Source organism: Marmota flaviventris, chromosome 8, assembly GCF_047511675.1.
Source record: "Marmota flaviventris isolate mMarFla1 chromosome 8, mMarFla1.hap1, whole genome shotgun sequence".
NCBI classification, from domain to species: domain Eukaryota; kingdom Metazoa; phylum Chordata; class Mammalia; order Rodentia; family Sciuridae; genus Marmota; species Marmota flaviventris.
Window position 1 is genome coordinate 108,516,847 of NC_092505.1, and position 12,557 is coordinate 108,529,403.

Genomic DNA, 12,557 nt, shown 5'->3' on the forward strand with positions numbered 1-12,557 from the left:
AGTCATCTTCCCGAGCCTCTTTCTCTCTGGCTTTGTCTGTTGTGCTCCTTCACCATCCCTTACCAGCCCTCCCAGTTTGTGCACCACGAATATCATAGCACGTGCAGCTGCATGAATGTGCACCTCTCTCTGGCTGCCATAACTCCGCAAACTGGAGTCCTCTAACCTGGGACATCTATAGATTTGCAGGTTCTCTGCAACTTCACCTTCTAATATATCAGTTTCACACTAACATGCGCCCCTCTGTTGCATGGCAGGACTGATACAACCTTGAGTGGGGTCTTCTTGAGGTGGTACATTTTAAAGTAACAATTTCAGGTGATTTAATGAAGGAACCATGTTAGGGGTTAGGTATGAGGTTTCCCTCCCTGGGTGAAACTATTGGGTTATGAGAGCCTTAATTTAATTAGTGTGTTGATGCACTTGAACGTGTTAACCGCAGGGTAATGTAGGCAGGTAGCTGTGGCTGGAGGAGGTGGGTCCCTGGGAGTGTACCTTTGGGGTTTATATTTTGTTCCTAGTGTGAAGAGCTCTCTCTCTGCTTCCTGACTTGCCATGTCCTGAGTTGCTTTTCTCCTCCACATTCTTCCATCATGATGTTCTGCCTCATCTTGGGTCCAGAGCAATGAAGTTGGCCACCTGTGGACTGAGACATCTGAAACTGTGAGTGCCAAATAAATTTTTCCTCCTCTAAAATTGTTCTTGTCAGGTTTTGTGGTCACAGTGGTGAAAAAGCTGACTTAAATAAATTATTTAGTGGTGTTGGCATGATGAGGAGTCAATGAGGTCTGATACACCCAGAGGCTAGCAAAGGTAGCAAGCCATTACCTCTCCTAGCCCTGAGAGGCAAAGAGGAGCCATTTTGCAGGAACCTACTGACAGCCCAAGCTGAGGAAGAGGAGAAGACAAAAGGACAGCAGCTGAAGGCAGGGAACAGCCACTTGCAAACCCTGGCCCTAATGGGAAGAAGTAGAAGTAAGTACTCCAGATTCTCTCTTCTCCATCCAGTGATGGTGCCCCCATTGGACAAAGTCAGCCAGCAGGTCAGCACAGAGGTCAACTTCTTAACCAAAGCATAGGGCTAGAAGGACAGGGAAAGCAATGCACAGTCCAGCTGATTTTGTATTCCCAGCTCTTCCTAAGCTTCTTTCAGAGAGTAGGTAAAAAGTCTCAAATGGATGAATGATTCCCCACAAATCTTCTCTCTTCTGATTCTTTGAATTCATTTTTCTTAATAAGCACAACAGATATAATTATAGAACTATTTGTGGTTTAATTTGTAGAATTTTGTAAAGTTTTCAAATATCTAGATTCACAAAGTAAAAGAATTTTTTTGGTTTGATCGTGTGTCTCGAATTAGATTTTGAAATTGTCAACACCACTCTTATGAAGAGGCATGTCCTTCCTGGCCCTTGACCTGGGTGGGTAGCCAGTGAGTACTCAGAGGACCCATAAGGTGGCTATTCTCATCTCCTTTTAGAAATACAGAGACTGAAAGTCCGAGATATTTGAGAATGATCAGACAATGACTTTGTCTTCCATTCTCTAAATTCACAGAGACAAAACAATAGCATATGAATGTTAAAATATTAATGCTAGTTCTTCAATAAGTTCAAAATAAAACCAGTGAAACAGAAGTACTTTTTTTTTTACCACTGAGCTATGCAGATAGCAACTGAAATATTACTACTTTAGTAGTTTTAAAGTGGCTATGATAATATACCTTGGGAAAGAAATAGCGCTAAAGCCATGGTATATTTATTTTATTTTAACTGAAAACTTTTTCCAGAGACATATGCACATTGCTTAATGCTTTCCAGGGATAAGTTCATACAGTTTCAGTATTGCTTATCTGCAATGCTCAGGCCAGAAGTCTTTCAGATTTCAGATTTCTTGGTATTTTGGAATATTTACATGTACATAATGAGATATCTTGGGAACAGGACCCAAATTTAATCTTGGAATCTGTTTATGTTTCATATACACCTTATATACATAGCATGAAGATAACATTATACAATATATTGACTGTCACCTGAGGTCAGGTGTGGAATTTTCTACTTGTGACATTGCTTCAGTGCCCAAAATGTTTCCCATTATGGAGCACTTCAGATTTTGAATTTGCGTGATATAGATACTCAACTTGTCACAGAGCAGGAGGAGGGGCAGGGGAGAAGGACGAAGGTGACAAAGAAGAAGCCTGAGGGATTGGGGGTTGTTATGGTAAGTGCAGAGGAAATATGGAAGCTGTATAAAGGTTTTCCAGTCTACATGATTTTTTAACATCTTTGTGGGGTTTTTCATGTTTTTTAAATTTGTTTTAATTAGTTACACATGACAGTACAATGACCTTGACATATCATACATTTGAATCAGGTGGGATATAATTTCTCATTTTTCTGAGTATACAGGTTGCAGAATCACATTGGTCATGCAGTCACATATAAACACACAGTAATAATAATGTCTGTAACATCTTTGGAAGGGTAATTTGAAAGTTCTAAGTGTGAATAACAGCAATTACTACATTATTGCCTTATTGAAATAGTGGCCAATTTTTATTCAAAAACAAGGCATTTAGTTGTATTAGACATATTAATCTTACATTATTTTTAACACAATGTAAGATGTATTCTTCATACATGTTATAAAACTTCCGAAACATGTTTTAGTATATTTTTGCAAGAATGTGTTGCTTGGCATGTAGAAGAAATTAACATTTTATTGACTAACCAGGTTTGTTCCCAATTCTAATGATAACTTAGAAGCAATGAGCACCACAAAAGGTTTAGGTTGTGGTCCCAGAAAGCCCTGTCTCACTAAAAGAAACCAGGTTCCTTTAGACAAATGGCTGATTTGGGGCCTAGGGCAGGAAATACACAAAATTATCCCAGTTATCTTGTGCCAGAAAGCAAGGATATTACAAAAAATATTAGGGTCATCTCAAAAGGTTACAGCAGCCAGCGGAGAGGGCCTAAAGTGGATTCTGGGAAGACTAGAGCATCATCCAAACAGAGTGTTCATGACACAAGGAGACGGAGAACCTCACCTCAGCAATCAAGCTGTCCAGGGAGCACACATCCATGGTGAATGAACAGGCAAGTCATCAAACAGGAACAGGAAGGAAGGACACAGCATGAGAATATACTCAGTCTCTGTTTTAATCAGGAAATGCAAATGTAAATATTAAGATGACATTTTCTTATCCATCAGACCGGCAAATTTTTAAAGGTTTCTCGACACAAGTATCGACTATTGGCAATAGTGTGGGAAAATAGGAAATATTCGAAGTTCAAGCCAGTAAAACATTTTTGACTGAGCAAGTCAGTCAGGACAAGTAGCATTTTAAGTGTCTAGACTCTCCTTTGCTCTGGTGTTGACTGGCCATATTGGGGTTTTTTCTGTTGTTTTGTTTTTCCAGAGAGAGAGAGAGAGAGAATTTTTTAAATATTTATTTTTTAGTTTTCAGCGGACACAACATCTTAGTTTGTATGTGGTGCTGAGGATCGAACCCAGGCCGCACGCATGCCAGGCGAGCATGCTACTGCTTGAGCCACATCCCCAGCCCAACCATATTGTTTTTAATTTGCAAAAAGTAACACAGATTCAATCAATAGGGGAATTTTGTAAGTATATGAAATAGCTCAAATGAATGTTTTGGGAATATCGTCAAGTTATAAGTTAAGGAAAAGATACATAGTGTGGTGCTATTTACATTGAAATCCCATAAATATCAAATTCTGGATGAATAGATATGTAATTTCACAGGAAATAGGTCTTCAAAGATAAACACCAAACTGATAACACTGCTTACCTCAGGAGAGGAAACCACCTCAGAGGGAATTAGTATGGACTTTGGGTTTCTCTTTATTTTTCATACTATAAATTCTAAGTAAGTATCCTTTGTTTTGTAATCTTCTAATAACCCTCTTAGGAGAAAAAGGAAGGCCCCCTTTACAAGTGAGGATACACGGAAAAAATTATGGCTGGTGTTCCCCAAGGTTAAGTAAACAGTTGAGTTGAAAAATGAACTCGGGCTGATCGTAGGGCCTTCATGCAAACTCTCCCCAGATCACAAAGAAAAAATGATTTTTTATTGTACTGATCAGAATGTCTCCAGGGAGATATCTGGGTGTAAAAGGACACTTTAGCAGCCATTAGTATTTGCCATCTGAATGCATATTGAGGAGACTGTGGTAAGCAGGCAGGCTCAGACAGAGTCTGCAGAGCAGCAGCCTCCCGAACACACACTGTTGCAGACTTCTGTGAGAGGAGGTCAGAGGGTGAGGGCGGAGGCCAGGCTGAGACCCAGAGCACCACCAGGTGGAGGAGGGGTTCTGAAGTGGGCCTGGGCTGCCGCATCACCTACGAGGGCTTTGAGTGGCACTTTGGGTAACAAGGACATCTTTGGTGACCTCAGCAAGAGTCCTGATGAATAGGAAGGGGCAGAAACCCAGGAGGAAGGAGTGTGAGCAAACAACGTGGACTTGGCAGCCTGGTGGTCCCTCCAGATGGCCAGGTCCATTTGTGGGTGTCTACCCAAAAGAACTGGAAGCAGAGATGCAAGCAGGCCTCTCTCCATTGGAGTCTACAGCAGCACCAATCATAGTCGCCAAAAGATGGGAACAACCCAAAGGTTCACCAATGGAGGGACAGAAACATAAAGTATGGCAAACATGCAGTAGTATGCTATTCGGCCTTGGAAAGAGGGACATGCAGACACGTGCTAGGTCCTTCATGAACTAGTTCCCAAGTCACATGGTCGATCCTAAGTGGACAAAGACACAAGAGGACAAGTGTTAGAGTCTGTAAACAAGTCAAGATGGCGCCTGGCATTTTGCCAGAGGGAGTGGTTTGTGAAGTAACACCAGTGAGCCATTAAGTGTGGAGATTCCTTATTGGTTGACTGCTGTATCTAGTTTATGTTAATTAAGATAAGCTGTGTGGAATGTATATATACCCCTCCTGTCCTACAATAAAGGGCTCCTACTCCTGCTGTATCAATGTACACAAGTTGCTCGTCACCCCCCGGTTATTTTGCTGCAGCAGGACTGCGGCAGATGGTGGCCCGTATGGAGAGCCCTGGGACACTCGGGGGTAAGTGACAAAAAAAAAAAAAAAGCTGCCTGTCCCTAGATAGGACGGGAGCAAATCTGCTCGTCCCTAGGCAGATAGGGCGAGAGGAAAAATGGCCATTTTGAGAAAATGGAGAAGATTGATACAGTATGTTTGTGTCTTGTTTTGTCTTAAAATGTTGTATTGTCTTTGTGATGAAAATATGGAAGGGGTGAGAAGTAAATTACTAAGGGAAGAAGGCACCCCAGTGGAACCAAGAATAGTTAGGGCATGTGTTGATGGAAGCCCAGGAACTCTAGTCAGAAAGAAAAAAAAAAAGTTCAGAGGAGGAAGGATTATCAAAAAAGAAATTGCAAAAGGCTACTACTAAATACTTTTCATTACTGGAGGGTGCGTGAATCGGCGTGGCGGCTGCCACGTGTGCGTGAGCCGGTCATGGGGCAGCAAGGACTTTCAAAGTGGCGGCAGCCGGCTCTTCCCCGCCTCCCGCCTTGGGAGCGGGACCCCACTGCGAGAGCCCAAATCCAGACCTGACCTGGAGGCACAGTCTTGCAGGCTCTTGCTCCCTGTGCCCGGTGGCAGTTTGAGTCTGGGACACTCCCTGGACTCTCCCCAGGGCCATCTGGGGCTGCCCAGGACGCTGCAGGCAGAAGACGGCCCCGTGTCCCTGAAGTTTGATCATTTCCAAGGCCAGTAACTACAATGGTTCTCCCACACCTGGAACCTAATGAGTAATGAGCACTATTAAGGCTTATTTCAAATGTAAAAAAAAACCTTGAGATAATGTACTAAATTGTTCAAAAGGTTGTTTTCTTAGCGCCTGCTGGAATACTACAGGATTTTCTTTAGCCATCCTGAGTTCCTGCCTTCATCCCAGTGCCGGTGAGGATGAGGATGGAAGAATTTCCAGTGTTGCTGAGAACCGGACAAGACTTCGGATCAAGCTAGCTGCCTGCAGAACTTACCTGGACTGTGATTCAAGCTAGCTGCCTGCAGAACTTACCTGGACTGTAATTTACCTGGACTGTGAGTTAATCTGTTGAGACACTGCTTTACCTGGACTGAAACAACAAACTGTAATCTACAACAAATTGTAACTCGGTATCTTTGCTAACCATGTCATTGCTGGTATAATTTACCAAGGGCTTCTTACTTGGAGCCATCAATTGGCTTGGTATCGTGACATTTTGTATCCTCCCCTTCTGCTTGTAGCAGATTATTTATGGTGTTTGTGTAAAAACCACTATGGTCGTTATTTAAATTAAACAAAAGGGGGAAATGTTAGAGTCTGTAAACAAGTCAAGATGGCGCCTGGCATTTTGCCAGAGGGAGTGGTTTGTGAAGTAACGCCAGCGAGCCATTAAGTGTGGAGATTCCTTATTGGTTGACTGCTGTATCTAGTTTATGTTAATTAAGATAAGCTGTGTGGAATGTATATATACCCCTCCTGTCCTACAATAAACGGGGCTCCCACTCCTGCTGTATCAATGTACACAAGTTGTTCATCACCCCCGGTTATTTTGCTGCAGCCGGACTGTGGCATACAAGTGTCACCATTCCCTTACACAGGGTCCCTGGGGTCTTCAGATTCACAGAGACAGAAAGTAGAACAGTGGTTGCCAGGGTGGAGGGGGTGGGAAAGGACAAGTGATTCCTTAATGAGCACTGAGTTTTAGTCTAAAGGATGAGAAGGTTCTGGAGGTGGGCAGTGCTGGTGATTGCCCAGTGACACCAACATACACTTAGAAACGGTTCACATGGCCCATGTTCTATGATATACTTTCTACCACACCTACAAAACCACAGTGTTGACAACTTCCCTAAAAAGTTCAGAAGAAGGGAAAGAAAGTAGTATGGTTGTCAGTCAAGGAGAACTTTTTAAGGGGGAGGAACATCAACATCACTGGGAAGTGGTCATCAGGGAAGCAGAGTTGCACACCTACCCTTCAGGTAAGAGGGACACACACTCTGACTCACATACTGAACTAGCACATTAAAATTACGGTTGCCCCCCTTATCCACAGGGAATGTGTTACGAGACCCCCCAGATGGAGGCATGGGAGTGCATAGTAACACACCTTACATGATAAGGTTTTTCCTATTTTGTTCTAAAACATTGTTCTAAAATATACATCTTAACCCCAGCATAGGATTTTTTTTTCTATCTGCATGAAATCAAGACCTTCACAGGTTCCCTTTGAAGAAGGGCTTTCTCGCTTTTCTTTGGCATATTTGCACTCGCAGCATCACTGTCCTTGCATTTGGGGGCCGTTATTGAGTACAACAAAGATTACTTGAACCCAGGCACTGGAGCACTGTGCCAGTGGGTGTGACAACTGCAGTGACTACCAAGTGACTAACGGAGGGTAGTGCATCCAATGTGGGCATCTGGACAAAGGGACGATTCATGCTGTGGTTGGTACAGAGCAGAAGGGCCTGAGATTTCATCATGTCTGTCCAAATGGGATGCAGTGTTAAACTGATGAATTATTTCTCCAGTTTTTACTTAGTATTTCCTGGCTGTGGTTGACTACTTGTAACTGAAACCTCAGAAAGGAAAGCCACGTATAAGGAGGTCCCAGAGCACCCACAGACATTGAGGACTACACTTCCTGAAGTGGGACTGGGTCTTTGGGGTCAGAAGAGCCTAGTGTTTCATGATACTCACATGCAGTGATATTTAAATTTTATCTCAACACACAGAATCTAAGTCATCTTCATTCCATCAATAACTTTTTCTTCCAGTATTTTCCTACAATTACCTCTCTAAAGAATTCAAATAAAATTTGATATTTATGACACTTGGGGATTTTGTTTTTTGTTGTTCTTACTTGTATTTTTGTTTTGTTTTGTTTTGTTTTGGGCGTATTATTATGTGGTGGTTTTCTTAGTTTGGTGTATTTCTTTTTACTTCCAATTAATTCACATTAAATTTGAGGTTAGGTGAAATAAAAAATATTCCCATTTCTAATCACTCCCTACTCTGTTGCCTCTTTGGAAATATTATTAAATGAAAAGCAAAGAATATGATACTCTGAGAGCCACTAGTTCCTAAAGTCTTGCAGTGTGTGGAGGTTTGCATAATTACTGTCATTCTTGCAATCCCCCCTCCCACTTCCCCATTGAGCAAGGGAGGGTTGGAAGAACTGCCATCAGTTTGCCACCCATGGTTTTTATTATTGGGTAACCTAGGCATGGGAGAAATGTGTACCTATATGTATATTTAGACAGACAGATATCCTTTTATTTGAAGTTGACCACAGCATTTTCTTTGATCAACTGTCTCTGTTCCTTTTCAACCAACCATTGTCCCTATGGTCCTTTAAATGTTTCCATTTACTTCTCCAGCTTGGAAGAAAATTAACCAGTTATACGCTCAGCATTGCAAGATCTGCACCTGTTTTTCACTCTTGTGGCTTGAATTATGAGAGATCGTGGATAAGCAACAGTTTCAGTTTTGCAATGCTTTATCTGTATGTAACAGGCAAGTATGCATGAGAAAGGAAGTTAAGACTTATAGGTAAAAACACCACTACCCAAATTCCAGGAAAATGTCCACTTACTGCTCTTGAACTTGGATTCTCTGTCTCTTTCTCTCTCTCAGATGCTTACAGTCAGATTATCATTTAGGTTATACTGCAGAGACTTTAAATTAACTACATATAAAAGTAAGTGTATGCCCCATATATTACTTTCACAGTTTTCTTCTTCTACATACAGTTTTTCTTCCTTTTTTTATAATTATCATTAGACACATAGAAGATGTTTCCTTATGTAAATGAGCCTACTTAATCAAGTATAGATTTTAAGAACTTAACTTTTCTAAAATATGCTTAACAGATAAATATGTTTATACATTAATTATTTATGCATAGATGCATAGATTATAGCATGTTTCCATGATTCCGAGTGTAAGCTTTGTGAATAATTCACCATTTCCCATAGAATTTATAAAGCATAATGACTCTGGTGTTTCACAACTTCCTCTTTTGGTGCACTAGCCTTCTGCAGAGGAAAAAAAAAAAGTCACGTGACTAGAGAAGAGAGCTGGGTAGAGAAACAGATCTCCTTGAAGAGCAGGGAGTTCAACTCACCAGTGGAGCAGCTTGACGAGCAGCTGTAGATAAGACAAAGAGGTAAGAAGAAAGCGACGTTGTTCATATTTTAGGATTTGGGTTGCTATTTATATGCCAAAAATGTAAATGCTGAACAGATTATAAAATAGATTTGTAGACCTGATATTTCACTCAAGCGAGTAGTAAATATTTAAAATAAAAGACTTGCATAAATATACGGTTTCAACTTCACTTGTAACCTTCTAAAAAGCCAGGAAATTTAAAAAATTATCAGTGCTCTCCAACTTATATTACCTGCAAAGTAAAGCGTTCTCTTTCTTGTGTGTGAAGAAACTTTTGGATGAACAAAGAGAACTTTGCTTCCTCCCCTACCATCTGTTTATTCCTACCATTTCTAAATTCTCTCACATGGATCTCTTGTTCATTTTGAAAAACCATTTAGTTGAGCCTTTTGGAAAAAAATACATTTGTTTTTACCCACCGCGAAAATAGATTGAATTATTTTGAATGTAACATTCTAGTGCTGTTTGTTATATCATCATATGATGACACTTAAAGTAATTTGTGATGATAGCATGATTTTAAAGTCTAAATAAGTAAATCTGACTTTCGAAATGGTTTTCCTAATAAGATTAATTGGTAGTTATAATACTTAAAATTAGAGTAAGAACTAAAACAAAGATCATTTGAAGTGATGGTTGGTGACCAACATAGACTGAGGCTGATCTTGTTAGTAAGTCCCCGGATAATCTAGGTCCTGTAGGACCCTTGCTCCTTGCTGGTGTGCGGGTCCAGGACAATAGCAGCTCAGATCAACTCTACTTTATATAATTGTCTTCAAGGTACAGCAATTTTTAAATCTTCCTTTTAAAAGCTGTTGGTTTCTTTATACTTCAGTGAAGACATTACCGATATTTCATTGAATATAGCTTTAAGAAAAATGCAGATTTAAGTGAACAATTTCTGTCATGTTGTGTGGAAGCAGGGAAGTTCGTCTGAGCACTCTGTCATTGAAACATTTTGAGGTGAACACTATACATGGCCTGTGTGAGATTTGCCGAAGTAAATATCCCAAGTAATGTTTCAGAATGCTCACTTGATTTGGTTTGCTTTTTGAATTCGACTAAAATCATGACTTTCTTGAAGAAAGTTCTTATCCCTTCAATAAATGGATTTATCTTTTATAAAATTCTGTAAAATTTGTGAAATATGTCATAGAACCAATAGAACCACCAGGACCTGTTGGTTTATTACATTACCTGGTACCCACTTTTGTAAAAAATCTATTTTCATGTAATATGCTATAACAATAGTTGGTGTCTCTTTATCGCAGGGAAAAGGAAAGCAGGTTGGTAGTATTATAAATTCAGGAAATGAATTAAGGACACAACTTTGACATTTTGGGCTAGATCAGAATTTTAAAATTAAGATGATCTTTTGAGAAATCCATTAAAATTGTGCATCTTTGTCTTTAGGTGCCACATACTAATTAAGCACTAATTCCATTAGAACTTATGTTAATTTAATACCAATTTAACACCATCTCTTTTTTTCAAACAATTGTGGTTTTGAATGGACACAATTTTGCGTATGTGATATTTTGACATGGTGGACTGTTGAGCATTACGGGGAAGTGACAGTGAGTGCATGTCGCTCTCTCTGGGGGATAAGCAGCCCTGAGAAAATGGAGCCTAAGGAAATGGCCAATGAAGGCCAGAGCAGCCCGAGAAAATGCTGTCCTTCTGGAAGGACAGATTTGTGGTAATTCTTGTTAAGGTCTGAATGAACAGCCCAGTCTTATCTTGTTGAAAATGAGTTTAGAATTTGTTCTCTCCTTGTGAAAATTCTATTTTCTAGAAGAAAAAACGGAGTGCTCCTTTGGCCGAGCTTCCAGGACACACAGGGGTGACTGAGGGGAACTTCTTGTCGCGAATAGCATTGCATTTTTTTTCTCACATGCTGTTATTTTTAAAAAGCAGTTAGAATCTGCTGCGGAATCCAAAAATTTTAAGTGAAATTAGACACATTGTGAATAATTCATTGCTCAAAAACTAATTTTGACTTTTGAACTACAGAGACGTATTTTACTACGGTTCATTAGAGTATATTCATGCGACAATTATTCAGGACAGATATTTTCCTTGAGTCTTATAAAACTTGGAACCAGACAGCTGCTCAATGGCATGGTGAAGCCTGGGGTCTGACCTAATGAAACATGGCTGATCTAGCGACCTACGGGCCATCTCGCAGGTGGTATGTGTGACTGGAGAAAGCCAAGTGGCCTCCACTCTCCCTGTTAATGGGTGTGTCCTCCTGCTTCCCAGAAGGACCTCCCAGTCTCCCTCTAGAAGAATCTGACCAGCTTACAGAGAGCGCTGTCCCACCCTGACATATAGGCAAATATATTATTTTCCAAACAATGATTTCACTTAGGAACAACCATGCCATTTGTTTTTGACATAAATGACAAGACTTCCAAAAGAACATTGAAACATTTATTTTTTACTTAGTTGTTTTGTTTTTTTCTTCTTTCCATCATTTTCCATTTTGTACCAATAAAGAGAAGGAAGTCAGTTGCCTTGAAAGAAAATTTATGGTTTGCGTACGAGCTAAGAATGTTCTGATTGCAAAACCAAAACTCTTCTAAATCTAGATAATATACGTCTTTTAGCCTTTTAGAAACAATTTTGTGTCTTCTATCTCTATAGAACTTCCATTTATTTATTTTTAACGAATGTGACTTCCAAATAAGTGTCACACTTAACATTTTCACATATACTATACTAGAAATATGTACTAATAAACAGGAAAATTACTGTGTTCACAAAATAACTGCTATAAGAGCAAATGTGGCCTGTTATGATAGAGTGTGCATCTCATTTCATACACGAAGCAATTTGTGCAAATATGAAAGATAAAGGAAGCCATTTTGTATTTCTAAACATTTCTACTTAAAAAAAATAAATGAAATGCAGTCTGACTTATACATCTGCACTGTAAAAAATTTAAACATTTAAAAACACTGCTAATTTTTTAATCTTTAAAATACAAATTATTTGTTGAGAATTGTTATATTTCCATCACTTTCTTGACAACATTAATGTTTTTTAGTATTTTTTATGAACTAAAATTTGGCACTTAGATTTAATGTTTTCAAGATTATTTCCAGTTTTATTTTTTTGCCATTGTATATGTATGCCAAAAATATTACATTTTACTTAATAATACTTTATTTAACATTTGTTATATTTGACATCATTGATATAAATACCAGATTTGTGTTTTTAAATCAAAATTCAAGGAAAAATGAATTAAAATCATTAGCTGGCAGTGGAATAATGGAAAACAGATCATAAATCAAATGAGCCTAAAGGTGTTGCTCCATGCACACCTAGGAATTATTTT

The 12,557-nt window shown here is 39.5% G+C and overlaps 1 protein-coding gene and 1 long non-coding RNA gene across 4 annotated transcripts in view; both read left to right on the forward strand.

Moving 5' to 3' along the window:
* The first annotated feature begins 479 nt into the window (after nt 1-479).
* LOC139706792 (uncharacterized) lies at nt 480-6,560 on the forward strand. Its single transcript, XR_011708436.1, has 2 exons — nt 480-663; nt 5,881-6,560. It is a non-coding gene; the product is annotated as an uncharacterized lncRNA (long non-coding RNA).
* Nucleotides 6,561-9,113: 2,553 nt separating this feature from the next.
* Mbnl1 (muscleblind like splicing regulator 1) overlaps nt 9,114-12,557 on the forward strand; it is a 186,045-nt gene continuing 182,601 nt past the window's right edge. For 2 of the 3 annotated variants that reach the window (XM_071615541.1, XM_071615546.1), the window contains exon 1: nt 9,114-9,212. The gene's annotated coding sequence lies outside the window, so the exon portion shown is untranslated. The remainder of the gene's footprint in view (nt 9,213-12,557) is intronic. The other variant, XM_071615530.1, reaches the window with a different exon arrangement.